The following is a 16,633-nucleotide window of genomic DNA, read 5'->3' on the forward strand; positions in this document are numbered from 1 at the left end:
TCAATTGTGCCCCTATAGAATGTTCTTAGGATTTGGGAGCCCATACCAAACCTCTTCAACCGTCTGAGGTGAAAGAGGTGTTGTCGTGGCTTTTTCACCACACAGCCAGTGTGTACAGGCCACGTGAAGTCCTCGGTGATGTGGATGCCGAGGAACTTAAAGCTGTTTACCCTTTCAGCCCCAGATCCATTGATGTCATAGGGGTTAACCCATCTCCATTTCTCCTGTAATCCACAAAAAGCTCCTTTGTTTTTGTGACATTGAGGGAGAGGTTGTTTTCTTGATACCACTGTGACAGAGAGATGACTTCTTCCCTGTAGGCCACCTCGTTATTGTTTGAGGTTATGCCAATCAATGTAGTGTCGTCGGCAAATTTAATTAGCAGATTAGAGCTGTGGGTGGCGACACAGTCATGGGTATACAGGGAGTAAAGGAGGGTATTTAGTACGCAGCCCTGAGAGGCTCCTGTGTTGAAATTTAATAGATGTCAATTAGTTCTCCTCTTACTCACCTCCTGAATATAACTCCAGCTTATCCCTGTCTTTCAGTGGCCACACATTTTAATTCCACATCCCATTCCCATTCTGATATGTCTATCCACGGCCTCCTCTACTGTAAAGATGAAGCCACACTCAGGTTGGAGGAACAACACCTTATATTCCATCTGGGTAGCCTCCAACCTGATGGCGTGAACATTGACTTCTCTAACTTTCGCTAATGCCCCACCTCCCCCTCGTACCCCATCCGTTATTTATTTATATACACACATTCTTTCTCTCTCTCTCTCCTTTTTCTCCCTCTGTCCCTCTGACTATACCCCTTGCCCATCCTCTGGGTTTCCCCCCCACCTTTTCCTTCTCCCTAGGCCTCCTGTCCCATGATCCTCTCATATCCCTTTTGCTAATCACCTGTCCAGCTCTTGGCTCCATCCCTCCCCCTCCTGTCTTCTCCCATCATTTTGGATCTCCCCCTCCCCCTCCCACTTTCAAATCTCTTACTAGCTCTTCCTTCAGTTAGTCCTGACGAAGGGTCTCGGCCTGAAACGTGGACTGTACCTCTTCCCATAGATGCTGCCTGGCCTGCTGTGTTCACCAGCAACTTTGATGTGTGTTGCTTGAATTTCCAGCATCTGCAGGATTCCTCATGTTTACCCTGTCTTTCCTTATTATTTTATGTGTTCAGTTCTGGCAGTGTCCTTGCGAATCTCCACAACACTCTTTAAAGTGGAGGTTGATAGGATCTCAATTAGTCTGGGTTACGGAGTGAAGGCAAAAGAATGGGGATGAGAGAGATAATCAATCAGCCATGATTGAATGGTGGAGCAGACTCAATGGGCCAAATGACCAGATTCTGCTCCTAAGTCATATGGTCTTATGGTCTCTCCGCAGCACAATGAAATCCTTCCTGTAGATGGTGACCGGAGCTGTATGGCGTGTGTGGTCTAACGCTATCATGTATGCTTGCAGTCTTTATAAGCACAGAATATAAGAGCAGAGGACTGCAAGCTTACATGATAGCGATAGATCACACATTTCATACAGCTCTGCTCTTGTATTCTGTGCTGAAGCTCATAAAACAAAAAACCCACAATGCCTTTTCAATCACCCAATCGTCTTGCTCTGCCTCTTTTAAGAATCGGTAGATATCTAAGATTCCTCTGTTTTTCCACAGATATGAGCATTTTGCTCCTCACATTGCCAACACTCAGACAAGGAGGAGACACTGATATCCTTACATCTAGGATCCAACATCTTGAGGACAAGATGAAGGGTCCTGACCTGAAACATCGATTGTTTATTCCTCTCCATAGATGACGCCTTAGTTCCTCCAGCCTTTTGTGTGTGTGTCACTCTTGACGACAAGAGTTAGGGATAAGCTTTTCTGAGAAAAGTACTGAAACTGAAGCACTATTGGAAGATCTATTGCGAATATTCATTCATTTAATAATGATAATTTTGTCAATTTTACAATGCTGCATTGTATACAACTGGGAACCAGTTAAAATCAAGATAGAGTCTACATTCATATGATAAACTGTTAATAAATTGTGATTGTTCTCCTAAATACTAAACTCACTACATTCACCACTTCCACTGGCAGCTCATTCCACACTCTCACAACCTGATTGAAGAAGCTTCCCGCAGATTCCCCTTCAATATTTCACCTTTCGTCCATAGCCTTTGACCCCTAGTGTCATCCAACCCCAGTGGGAAAAATAGCCTGCTTGCATTTGTCTTATCTATAGCCCTCAAAATTTTGTACGTCTTTATAAAATCCTCCCTCATTCTCCTACACTGCAGGCAATAGGGTCCTACCATATTCAACCTTTCCCTATAGCTCAATTCCTCGTCATCCAGGTGCACCAAGCTGCAGCTCCTTAGGGACCGTGTCAGGGAACTGGAGATGCAGCTCGATGACCTTCGTCTGGTCAGGGAGAGTGAGGAGGAGATAGAGAGGAGCTATAGGTAGGTAGTCACACCAGGGCCTGTAACAGGAGAGGGAAGGGCAGGAGTCAGAGGCTAGAGAGTACCCCTGTGGCTGTACCCATTGACAGTAAGTACTCCTGTTTGAGTACTGTTGGGGGTGACAGCCTACCTGGGAGAAGCAACAGTGGCCGTGCCTCTGGCACAGAGTCTGGCCCTGTGGCTCAGAAGGGTAGGGAAAGGAAGAGGATGGCAGCAGTGATAGGGAACTCTATAGTTAGGGGGTCAGACAGGCGATTCTGTGGACACAGGAAAGAAACTCGGATGGTAGTTTGCCTCCCAGGTGCCAGGGTCTGGGATGTTACTGATCGCATCCAAGATATCCTGCAGAGGAAGGGAGAACAGCCAGCGCTCATGGTACCTATTGGAACCAATGACATAGGCAGGGAAAGGAGGAAGTCCTGAAAACAGATTACAGGGAGTTAGAAAGAAAGTTGAGAAGCAGGACCACAAAGGTACTCATCTGGGGATTACTGCCTGCACCACGTGACAGTGAATATAGGAATAGAGTGAGGTGGAGGATAAATGCATGGCTGAGGGCAGGAGGCAGGGATTCAGATTTCTGGATCATTGGGACCTCTTTTGGGGCAGGAGTTACCTGTACAAAAAGGACGGGTTGCACTTGAATCCCGGGGGACTAATATCCTGGCAAATAGGTTTGCTAAGGCTACTGGGGAGAGTTTAAACTAGAATTGCTGGGGGGGTGGGAACCAAACTGCAGTGAAGGAGGAAGAGGCGGTTGGCTCACAAATAGAGAAAGCTTGGAGACAGTGCAAGAGGGAGGATGAGCAGGTGATGGAGAAGGGACACGCTCTGACAGATGGTTTGAGATGTGTCTATTTTAATGTAAGTATTATGAACAAAGCGGATGAGCTTAGAGCGTGGATCAGTACTTGGAGCTATGATGTTGTAGCCATTACAGAGACTAGGATGGCTCAGGGGCAGGAATGGTTACTTCGAGTGCCAGGCTTTAGATGTTTCAGAAAGGACAGGGAGGGAGGCAAAAGAGGTGGGGGCGTGGCACTGTTGATCAGAGATAGTGTCACGGCTGCAGAAAAGGAGGAAGACATGGAGGGATTGTCTACAGAGTCTCTGTGGGTGGAAGTTACAAACATGAAGGGGTCAATAACTCTACTGGGTGTTTTTTATAGACCACTCAATAGTAACAGGGACATCGAGGAGCAGATAGGGAGACAGATTCTGGAAAGTTGTAATAATAACAGGGTTGTCGTGGTGGGAGATTTTAATTTCCCAAATATCGATTGGCATGTCCCTAGAGCAAGGGGTTTAGATGGGGCTGAGTTTGTTAGGTGTGTTCAAGAAGGTTTCTTGATACAATAAGCCTACAAGAGGAGAGGCTGTTCTTGATCTGGTATTGGGAAATGAACCTGGTCGGGTGTCAGGTCTCTCAGTGGGAGAGTATTTTGAAGACAGTGATCACAATTCTATCTCCTTTACCATAGCATTGGAGAGGGATAGGAACAGACAAGTTAGGAAAGTGTTTCATTGGAGTAAGGGGAAAAATGAGGCTATCGGGCAGAAACTTGGAAGCATAAATTGGAAACAGATGTTCTCAGGGAAATGTACGGAAGAAATGTGGCAAATGTTCAGGGGATATTTGCGTGGAGTTCTGCATAGGTACGTTCCAATGAGACATGGAAAGGATGGTAGGGTACAAGGATCGTGGTGTACAAAGGCTGTTGCAAATCTAGACATGAAGAAAAGAAGAGCTTACAAAAGGTTCAAAAAGCTAGATAATGGTAGAGATCTAGAAGATTATAAGCAGGAAGGAACTCAAGAAAGAAATTAGGAGAACCAGATGTATGTTAAGAGCAAGAGGATAAGACGTGAGAGAATAGGGCCAATGAAGTGTGACAGTGGAAGAGTGTGTATGGAACCGGAGGAGATAGCAGATGTACTTAATGAGTACTTTGCTTTAGTATTCATTACGGAAAAGGATCTTGGCGATTGTAGAGATGACTTAGTAGCAGACTGAAAAGCTTCAGCATGTAGATATTAAGAAACAGGATATGCTGGAGCTTTTGGAAAGCATCAAATTGGATAGATCACTGGGACCAGACGAGATGTACCCCAGGCTACTGTGGGAGACGAAGGAGGAGATTGTTGAGCCTCTGGCGATGATCTTTGCATCATCAATGAGGACGGGACAGGTTCCGGAGGATTGGAGGGTTGCGAATGTTGTTCCATTATTCAAGAAAGGGAGTAGAGATAGCCCAGAAAATTATAGACCAGCGAGTCTTACTTCAGTTGTTGGTAAGTTGATGGAGAAGATCCTCAGAGGCAGATTTATGAACATTTAGAGAGGCATAATATGATTAGGAATAGTCAGCGTGGCTTTGTGAAAGGCAGGTCATGCCTTACGAGCCAGATTGAATTTTTTGAGGATGTGACTAAACACATTGATGAAGGTAGAGCAGTAGATGTAGTGTATATGATTTCAGCAAGGCATTTGACAAGGTTCCCCATGTCAGGCTTATTGAGAAAGTAAGGAGGCATGGGATCCAAGGGGAAATTGCTTTGTGGATCCAGAACTGGCTTGCCCACAGAAGGCAAAGAGTGGTTGTAGACAGGTCATATTCTACATAGGTCGGTGACCAGTGGTGTGCCTCAGGGATCTGTTCTGGGACCCGTACTCTTCATGATTTTTATAAATGACCTGGATAAAAAAGTGGAGGGATGGGTTAGTAAATTTGCTGGTGACACAAATGTTGGAGGTGTTGTGGATAGTGTGGAGGGCTGTCAGAGGTTACAGCGGGATATTGATAGGATGCAAAAACTGGCTGAGAAGTGGCAGATGGAGTTCAACCCAGACAAGTGTGAGGTGGTTCATTTTAGTAGGTCAAATATGATGACAGAATATAGTATTAATAGTAAGACTCTTGGCATTATGTAGGATCAGAGGGATCTTGGGGTCCGAGTCCATAGGACACTCAAGGCTGCTGCGCAGGTTGACTCTGTGGTTACGAAAGCATATGGTGCATTGGCCTTCATCAGTCGTGGGATTGAGATTAGGAGCTGAGAGGTAATTTTGCAGCTATATGGGACCCTGGTCAGACCCCACTTTGAGTACTGTGCTCAATTCAGGTCACCTCACTACACGAAGAACATGGAAACCATAGAAAGGGTGCAGAGGAGATTTAAAAGGATGCTGCCTGGATTGGGGAGCATGCCTTTTGAGAATAGGTTGAGTGAACTCAGCCTTTTCTCCTTGGAGCGATAGCGGATGAGAGGTGACTTGATAGAGGTGTATAAGATGATGAGACTTATGGATCGTGTGGATAGTCAGAGGCTTTTTCCCAGGGCTGAAATGGCTAGTATGAGAGGGCACAGTTTTAAGGTACTTGGAAGTAGGTACAGAGGATATGTCAGGGTTAAGTTGTTTATGCAGAGAGTGGTGAGTGCGTGGAATGGGCTGCCGGCGACGGTGGTGGAGGTGGATACGATAGAGTCTTTTAAGAGACTCCTGGACAGGTATGTGGAGCTCAGAAAAATAGAGGGCTATGGGTATCCCTTGGTAATTCCTCAGGTAAGGACATGTTTGGCACAGCTTTGTGGGCCGAGGGGCCTGTATTGTGCTGTAGGTTTTCTATATTTCTATGTTTCTATCAACCCTGTGAATTTTCTTTTTACTCTTTCATCATCATTGGCCTGTTACACCGCTGAGGTTTCGGGCAGCACCTGCACTTTTGCAATCTTATTTATATCTTTCCTGTAGGTAGGTGACCAGAACTGTACTCAGTACTCCAAATTAGGCCTCACCAATATCTTATCCAACTTCAGCATAACAATCCATCTTCTGTACTCAATACTTTGATTTTAGAAGGCCAATTTCCACAGTATCTTGTGAAGGCTTCTCCTCGGGTTTTACATTCAAACAGCGTAACGTCCTTTCAAATAACATCATTTGGGGAGAACTGCATAAAATGTGGATGTATAAACATCTTTCAGTGGTTTATGAATGAATATCAGGTGATTGACTTAAAATTAATTCAGGAACACATACATATGTTCCTCATACATATGTGTTCCTCATCTCGTGCAAAGCCTTAGACTTAATCTCTGACCTTAAGTCACTTAATTAGTTCTTCTTTTCCCCCAGAGAATGCTGCCTGTACTGAATTGCAATTGCTGTTGCATGAATTATTGTAAAAAATTGAATTATAGGTACATATTCCATAGGGACTGATGATTCCCCAAAATATATTATGTCAATTTTAGTATTTGAGATTATTTTTATGCCTCAGCAAATAAATCCGGCTGTGGATATCTGAATTGCAATTTTTCTGATACATCTTCTTTGACCACATCTTGTCTCTTTTCATTCCAACTGTTCAAAGTACCCAGAAAATACACAGGTTGTCACAGTAACATAGCGGTTAGCGAGACACGACTACAGCTCGGGACGTCGGAGTTCTGAATTCGCCGCCGTCTTTCGTCTCCCTAGTACAAACTAGGGAGTTTGTACATTCCTCCGGGTGCTCTGGTTTCCTCCCACATTCCAAAACGTACCAGTTGGTAGGTTAATTGTTCATCGTAAATTGTCCCGTGATTAGGCTGGGGGTCAAGTAGGTGGGTTGTTGAGCAGTGCAACTCGTTGAGCTGGGAAGGGCCTGTTCTATGCTGAATCTCTAAGTAAATTATATAAATAAAATCCATGGAATGCATTTCTTCAGTATTTCAAGCCGTTCGTAGTCCTGAGCATTTTGACACCTGCCTCCCACATTCCAAAGGCATAATGGTTAGTAGGTCGATTGGTCATTGTAAATTGACCCGTGATAAGGCAAGGGTTAAATAGGTGAGTTTCTGGGTGGTACAACTCATTGGGCCAAAAGAGCCCATTCTGCGCTGTATCCCTAAATTGAATAAATAAATAAATAACATTAATACTTAATAGATTATTTTATTAATTATTAACTATAACTAAAGGACAGATAGTTTGCTAAATTACTGTTAAGCATGACTGTTACTTTAGTGTTTGATGCCAATAAATAGGTTGAACTTATTAACCACAAAATATAGATAGCACACTCCTGATCTCTAAGGCTATAGTATGTGACATAATACTTTCACATGTTAAATTTTATAAGCATAAAAGCGTGGCCTTTTTGACTCCAAAACTGCTTGACTTCCAAGGTGCAAGCTAGTATCAAATTGGAGCATTTTTTCAATCAACAGAGCAATTTTTTTTCAAAAAAAGCTTTACAATCATAAAATTAACAATAGGAGTTTCTTTACCACAATTCAATGCAAAATTATGAAGTAAAATATTGCTGTAGCTGTCTGGAAGCTATTCTTCCAATCCAAAGAAATAAAACAAGATCTATTTATTTATTTATTGGGAAGCAGCACAGAATCAGCCCTTCTAGCACTTTGAACCTGCCACCCAGCAGTCTCCCTATTTAATCCTAGCCTAATCACAAGACAACTAACAATGACCGACTGGCAGTTTAAATGGTTTCGGTATGGACTAGATTGGCCGAAGGGCCTGTTTCTGTGCTTCTCTATGACTCTAACCCTACGAACCAGTACATCTTTGGACTGTACGAGGAAACCCACGCAGTCACGGGGAGAACGTACCTACTCCTTACAGGCAGCGGTGGGAATTGAACCGTGTGTCACTGATACTCTAAAGAGTTGGACTAACTACTACGCTAACATAGGGAGTAGCGTAGATTGACAGACTTTCCATGGAGGTGCGTTTGAAGTGTATGAGACCATCATTTTCTTCTGCTACTTAAACCATAAAACATAAAAATGTTTACAGAAAAATGCATATCTTAGAAACTTAGTTCTCAAAATTTTCAAGGTAGTAAATCAGTCATATTATGCAATTCTTTATAGAGACCAGAATGATAATTTAGCTGGTGTAACTCAGCTAATGAAGTCTTTACAGGAGTTTCCAGCCTTTTTTATGCCATGGACCAATACCATGAAGCAAGAGGTCTGTAGAGCCCAGGTCAGGAACCCCTGCTTTAAAATATGTTGACTAGGACATTTAAATAGAAATTCTTACATTTAACTCAACCTACCTGCTGGACACTAGCTGTAAATCTCAGATGTAGATACAATAAAAAATATTGTGAATAACTTTATAGTTTAATAATCTGCACTCAGTATATATTGATCTTTAAATAAGGCTACATGTAAATTGGTGACTTTTGTGTCTACCTTTTTTTCTTTTACATTTGTATGTGTTATGTAAATAATATTTTTATTCAACTGTTAATTTATATCAAGATTTAATAATGAACTACTTATGCAGTTGGTATTTTAAACTCTGAGCTAAGCAAATGTACAATTTGTTTAAAATATCAGAAAATATAAGAAAGGACGATATCAAGATAGGAAGAGATGAATTGAATTGTGTTGGCATCAAACGCAGTTGGACCAATAAAGCTGCAGGAATCAAGTAATTTTGGAAGTAAAAATGAATATTGGATTCAGACTAGATAATCAGGATGGCAAACAACTGTTTTGCCAGAGATTTAGTTATCAGAAGAATAAAAAAATAGTTTATTTGGAATCAGTCAAATCCAACTTCTTTCTCAATTGTCTTTCCACCACGGCATGTGGTAAACGCATACTTCTGTCCAGTTGCTTGTGTTTAGAAAATAAAGGCCTCAGAGTATTTTTTATTATTATTTAATCAGGTACAGCAGTGAACGGGAAGGCAAGGTAAACCAATAGATTGAGTTTTAAGAGCTGAACATTGAAGTACGAAGAAGACTGAATAAAAGGCTTAAGACAACATAACACAGCAGTTCCCAACTTCTTTATGCCATGGACTCAATATTATTAAGCCAGGGGGTCTGTGGACCCTAGGTTGGGAAGCTCTGAAAGATAACAGAATTTAACGGTTAGTGTATGCTACAAGTAATTGCACAACGTGTACTTGAAAACACAAAGGACTCTTCATCACCTTTCTGAACGTGTGTAACTAACCGATGACTGCTGGGATAATTTTTTGAATATAGCCTGTGGCTTATATCAGGGAGTATTTTCTGTGTTGCCAATGGAGTGTCTAATTCCCGGAAGGATAATTCTGGTTGCACACTTAATCTGGATGGTGAATACTGAACGTCACACTGCGGACTGGAGAAAGATGCATGTGAATTGATGAAGGACCACCCCCTCCAACCCCCCACCACCTTAAAGTGAGAACTTTTGGTCTTAAAACTTGGCACAACTGGCATCCCATGACCATCAAAGGAATGCCACTCCGTCACTGTCAAACATTGGCTTACCTCTAACGAACTTAAATAGGCCTCACAAATACTGATTGTCAGCATGTCATATTTTAATATGCATTCAGTCTTAGTCATGTGACCTCATAGTCCATCATATGGAATTCATGACTGAATGATTGAATATAACTGCTGAAACTTACACATGCCAAATGTTCAGTGAGTTCCGGCTGGATATTTATAGCATTGATCAATGCCAAAGAAGCTAAGGTGGATGAACAGATTGCATGAATTCTGCATGAGAATTGTTATAAAATCTGCATATGGCCTCTGAAGATGCCCTGAAGCATGATTGATTGAAAATCTATCCAATGACGTACAGTCAACCACAACGTATTGTAAATATACATAATATGTTTCTTTATCATTGGGTCTGGGATCTTCCGAGATATTATAATAACGAACAGCAAGTGGTATAGGCGTTGATATAAATGTCAGGATTATTTGAAATGCAGGAAGATACAAAGGACTGGGAAACTTTCGGTCATTGCTTCCCCCCCCACCCCCAACATTCCTCATTCTTGTTTCCCTCTCTCAGCTTCTCTTCTTACTGGCCCATCACCTTGCTCATTTGCATCCCCCTTCCCTTTCTTCCATGGCTTTTTCTGTCCACTCCTATCAGAAACCCCCTTCTCCAGCCATTTATCTTTTCTACCAACGAACTTCCCAGCTCTTTACTTCACAACGCCCCCCCTCCAAGTTTCGCCAGTCCCCTACCAGCTTGTGCATTCCTCCCCTCCAACCACCTTCTTGATCTGACTTCTTTCCCCTTCCTTCCCAGTCCTGATGAAGGGTCCTGGCCCGAAATGTCGACTGTTTATTCCCCTCCATAGATGCTGCCTGACCTGTTGAGCTCCTCCAGACCATTGTGTGTAATTGCAGTGGGATTAGTTTTAGGATGCTTAAGGAAAAAGCAGAGACTTATAAATTGGAGGGTTATCTTCTGCACTGTGAAGTTTGTATAGCTCCAAGGAAGTACAAGGATTAATACACACTGCTCATATCCGTAATTGTTACTGAGCTTCTGCTATTCAGTGCACACGTCCTATGAAACAACATCATAAAATAGCGACATGTTTCCCTGTAGTATGTTATTATGGAGCATATTTCCATGATGTAATGAGATAACTTAGCAGTCTCACTTGCTGTCTCACTTTGTTGTACATAATGTAGTGCATAATACAAGTGTCCTGTATTGCTGTTTATTGATTAAACCCAAAATGTTTTGTGGTATGTTGTAAATAAAATTATTGATTTAATAAAATGATTTGCTGAAATACTTCAGATTACTTTTTATTAATAGCCAGCTGATGGGGCAGTGGCATCCGCACCAGAATTAGAGGTGAGTGCTCCCAGGTTCAAATCCAGCCAGCTCCTTGCTTGCTTTCCATCCATGCTGGGTTGAACCATCACGCTAGTAACTCGTACTCATAAAACAGCCTCAGGATAGAGGAGCGTCCATTTAAAACAGAGATGCAGAGACATTTCTTTAGCCAGAGGATAGTGAATTTATAGAATTTGTTACCAAAGGCAACCAGGTCATTGGGTGTAATTAAGGCAGAGATTGATAGGTTCTAGATTGGCCCGGGCATCACAGGTTACAGGGAGACGACTTGGGAGTGGGTCTGAGGAAGGAAAATAAAGGATCAGCCGCGATTGAATGGTGGAGCAGACTAGATGGGCCAAATGGCCTAATTCTGCTCCTATGTCATATGGTCTAAAAACACCTGAAAATGCTAAAGAAATGGCAAAGTTGCTGTTGGATGTGCCACAAGGCACAGAAAGGAAGAATAACAACAAGTTCTGATTAAGTGGTCTTTCCTGTAGATAGGTGATCAGAATTGTACTCAATGTTCCAATTTAGGCCTCACCAACGTCTTACACAACGTCAACGTAACATGCCAACTCCTGTCCTGAATACTATGATTTTGGAAGGCCAATTTGAATTGTTTCTTTCCCACAGTATCTTGTCATGGCATCTCTTCGGGTTAAGCACCTTTCAGTGGTTTATGAATGAAGGATTAGTGACCGACTTAGAACTAGCTTAGGAACACATGCATGTGTGTTCCTCATCTCGTGCGAAACAGACTTAATCTCTGACCTTAAATCAGCATGGTAGTGCAGTGGTTAGCACACCACTTCATAGTACAGGCAACCCAGGTTCAATTCCCACTGATGTCTGTAAGGAATTTGTATGTTTGCCCCGTGACCGTGTGAGTTTCCTCTGCGTGCTCTGGTTTCCTCCCACGTCCAAAGATGTACTAGCTGGCAGACTGTAAATTGTCCCATGATTAGGATAGAATTAAATCAGGGTATTGAGGTGCTGCATGGATCGAAGGGCTGAAGGACCTACTCTGCTGGATCTCTCAATGAATAAACTACTTGGGTGCAATTTGTTAATCAAGGATTTTTCAGAGACATTTTCAAGAAATGCAACTAAGTTTGAAAGAGTACCGGGAAAATTTATAAGGATGTGGCCAAGACTGTAGGACCTGGGGTACAAGAAAAGACTGAACAGACTAGGACTTTATTCCTTGGAACATAGAAGATTGAGGGGAGATTTGATAGAGGTATACAATATCATGCGGGGTAAAGATAGGGCAAAGGCAAGCAGGCTTTTTCCACTGTGGCTGTGTGGTCATGGGTTAAAGGTGAAAAGTTTAAAGGGAACATGAGAGGAAACTTCTTCACTCAGAGGATGGGTCGTGAAAGTATGGAATGAGCTGCCAGTGCAAGTGGTGCATTGTGAACTGGATTTCAATGTTTTAAGAGAAGCTTGGATAGATAATGGATGGTAGATGTCCCGGTGCAGGCAGTTTAAATGATTTCTGCATGGTCTAGATGGGCCGAAAGTCCTCCTCCTGTGCTGTACAGTTCTGTGTTCTACATTCTAAGGAGACTTGGGATGCAACTGTAGGAGCAAGCTGAAAGGCCACACCAAATTGGTGTTCAAAAGGATGTGCGATTTTATTAAAAACCGGTGCTCACCAGGTGACCAGTCAGTGCTGAACTACCTGGGCATGCGTCTGGTACAGCCTTGACATTCTCGATTAATGAGATTACCAGCAAAACTACATTTTGATAACCGACTACTAGTTACAGAAATACAGAAGTAACAGACTGTGTCCTGATTACAAAATAAAATGATTAACCACAGGTTTAGCAGCAAATTCAATTTTGTATTTCAGCATTGAGTGAACACTAATAGTGAAGTCCCTGAAACTGAACTGTGGTCTCTGCTCTATTGGATCTCTCTACTGTTACCACTTTACTACAACGCACATCACTATTTACTAGTTATTAGCCCTCATTATTCTTTCCCCTATAACTTAACTGATGCATTTTGATATAATTTGCATCATCGTAGTCCTTTTAAACAAATAATAAAAGGCTCTCCAATCATATCTTTATGTTCGGGTTTTCCATTGTTTCCAATCCACAGAGACAAGATAATGCCTGTAAGCAGCATCCGTTATTTAATCAATAGTAGTATCCATTAGGCACAAGGTTTATCAAGAAGTGATATTGATAGCATTATTTACCTATTTAAGATAGTGTCTCATTAACACACGGAGCACAAAGGTGAATCAACCAGCCAGCTTGGCACATTACTCTGTGGAGACCTGCATGCCAGCTTGGAGATGAATCATTGGGAAAACAAGTTTTAACAGAATATGGAAGATTCAAGATTCAAGCTGTCCTTCACTACAGAAAGGATGTGGATACTATAGAGAGAGTGCAGAGGAGATTTACAAGGATGTTGCCTGGATTGGAGAGCATGCCTTATGAGAATAGGTTGAGTGAACTCGGCCTTTTCTCCTTGCAGAGACGGAGGATGAGAGGTGACCTGATAGAGGTGTATAAGATAATGAGAAGCATTGATCGTGTGGACAGTCAGAGGCTTTTTCCCCCAGGGCTGAAATGGCTAACACGTGGGGGCATAGTTTTAAGGTGCTTAGCAGTAGGTACAAGGGGGATGTCAGTGATAAGTATTTCACACAGAATGGTGGATGCGTGGAATGCACTGCCGGCCGCGGTGGTAGAAGCGAATACAATAGGGTCTTTAAGAGCATCTTTAAATACATGGAAATCAGAAAAGTAGAGGGCTATGTGCTAGGGAAAATCTAGGCAGTTTCTAGAGTAGGTTACACGGTCGGCACAACATTGAGGGCTGAGGAGCCTGTAATGTGCTATAGATTTCTATGTTCTATACTGAATGAAGGACTATGCTCGGGGAAGGTGCAACCAAGCAGTGCTCTGAGGACTACATTATGTGATTTAAGAATGAAGAAGCCACTGTGGGCTTGTGGAAATACTGAAACTGAAAGTATGTGAGTCTAAATACCCAGATTAAAGTTCAAAGTAAATTTATTATCAGCATGCATACATGTGACCGTATACTACTACCCTGACCGCTGTTCCATCTAATCTGAATGGGTGCACAGCTGCACAGTAACTGAAATGTCCCTATGCACATAGATTTTGTTGCTATACAAGTAGATTTTTTTATACATTGTTAATATAATTCTGAAATCTATGTTAATATAATTGTGAAATATCCTATAATTATGTGTTAATAAATATAATCCGTAAGTGTTCTAAATAAAATGTGCCACAACCTTTACTTTGAAACATTATAGGGGTTCAATGTATTTACATTGTCAGTGTGTCAAGTTACAGCGCTGTTACAAATTGTAACAATAAACACAGAATGGAATTTGGTAGCTTATTGTTAATAAACTGCCAGGCCACTGGATGCCGAAACATAATACAAAAAAAGCTGTGTAAAAATTTCCTGCTCAGAGCAATGATTGGTTCAAACAGCTGTAAGAGAAATAGAGGGAACTTTAACCCTGAGATTCATTTTCTTACAGGCATTCACAATAGAACAAAGAAATACAACACAAAACTACACACAATGACTGACAAAACAAGCAGTGTGCAAAAGGAGATAAACTGCAAATAAATACATTACAAAAACAATTGAATACATAAATAGATAGATAAATAAATAATATTGAGAACATGAGTTGAAATGCTCCTTACAGTGAGTCTATAGATTGAGTTCTGTGATCTGTTGATCGGTTGACTCCTTTTTTTCACCAAAAAGTTTGATTAAGCCAGACATAAAAATGGCACCACATGGAGTATAAAACAATGTGGTATGGGACAGGCCATTTGGCCCATAACGTTGTGCTAATCTAGATGCCACTTTATCCTCTTCCTGTGTATCATCCATATCGCTCCATTCCCTTCATGTTCGTGTGTTTAAAGCCACCAAATTGGATGCTTCTATTACTACCCTTGCAACCCATTGGAACTAGAATCAAAATCAGATTCACTTTAATGCCAGAATGTGAAACATACCAGAATTGATTGTGGTTTGGTGCTAGGCATAAACCACAGGACAATACCATAACAGACAACACAATAGCAACCAACAATTTACAAGACAATAATGCTAACAGCTATGATCAATCAACAATTAACAGAACGGTCACGTGTGCAAACATCAATAATCAAACTTAAACAAATAAATTTGAAGATGTGAACAGACTCAATAATTATCAGCAGAACAAGGATTGCAGGAAAGACCATTGAACGGATGTTGGACAGGACAGGGACAGTTGAGGTATTACACCTGAGTGAGTTTTGTTGAGAAGCTGGAGGGAAGAGCCTTGGCCTGGTGATGATGGGCTTGTACCGTCTCCCTGATGGCAATTTGCTTAATAGGTGACGGCTAGGGTGCTCTCTGCATAAAAAACTTTCACCAAACTTTGTGTAACACCTGTGCGGTGCTTGTCTTATCGCATGCAACTGGTTGCCACACTCTTTATGAGAAAACAAATTATATAGTACCACACGAGGTGATAGTAGATCATCAGAAGCCCAAGGTATTGAATGGAGGCAGCGAACAGAAAACACTCCTGGAGGCAAGTTTTGTTTATAAAAAAGCAATATTTACAAATTATTTACATGAGTAAGAACTGAAAATTCCAAAACTCTCTTTAGGTTCCAAATCTCCAATATCAAATGAAAACCAAATTCCTATTTAGTTAGAATCAGTGAGATTTATTAGAATAAACTTTATTACTCCAATGTCTCTACCTAATTAGATCTAGTGTTATTCCCTATTTAAAGGTTTACAGACTAACCTTTCCTTTTTATTTATCCCTGTTTAGTTAGAAACTAATTGAATTCCTATTCTTAAGTATTATGGCTAACTTCAGTTTCATTTCAGGTCAGTATGTCTACAAATTCAAATTCAAAAATGATATAAATACAGCTTAACTCCTTTTACAACAATTCTCCAACATCACAACTTTTAAACAAAGTAAATCTCATTCAGTGACTTATCAAAGTCTTTGTAGAAATAATCAGTTCTTATAGAAAATCAAATGCAGATCTTTTGAATAAAAATAAACTTATATACACTGTATCCAACCATATTAAATCCTGTCTTCAAACATTTTGTTCTGACGTTGCTTCTTCATCTTGGATAGCTGGCCATCTTGCTTCTTGTTACATTGGATGAAATAGTTGATCACTTACAGAAGATCAAGTTACAAAATGTACATATCAAAAAAAACTTGACCTGTATACAACAGGATTACAGTCCATAAGTTTTTCTATACACTCCATTTTCTATTTCAAAATATGACCATAAGATATAGGAGCAGAAGTAGGCCATTTGGCCCATCAAGTCTGCTCAACCATTCAATCATGGGCTGATCCAATTCTTGCAGTCATCCCCACACCCCTGTCTTCACCCCATACCCTTTGATGCCCTGGCTAATCAAGAACCTAGCTAACTCTGCCTTAAATACCCCCAATGACTTGGCCTCCACAGCTGCTTGTGGCAATAAATTCCACAGATTTACACTT

General features: G+C 41.4%; 1 protein-coding gene across 1 annotated transcript in view; it reads left to right on the plus strand.

Moving 5' to 3' along the window:
* Nucleotides 1–10,268, plus strand: part of kcnk3a (potassium channel, subfamily K, member 3a) — a 117,037-nt gene extending 106,769 nt beyond the window's left edge. The window contains exon 3 of the mRNA XM_072279370.1: nt 9,155–10,268. The gene's annotated coding sequence lies outside the window, so the exon portion shown is untranslated. The remainder of the gene's footprint in view (nt 1–9,154) is intronic.
* Nucleotides 10,269–16,633: the final 6,365 nt, after the last annotated feature.

The sequence above is a fragment of the Mobula birostris genome, chromosome 2, assembly GCF_030028105.1.
Source record: "Mobula birostris isolate sMobBir1 chromosome 2, sMobBir1.hap1, whole genome shotgun sequence".
Taxonomy (NCBI): domain Eukaryota; kingdom Metazoa; phylum Chordata; class Chondrichthyes; order Myliobatiformes; family Myliobatidae; genus Mobula; species Mobula birostris.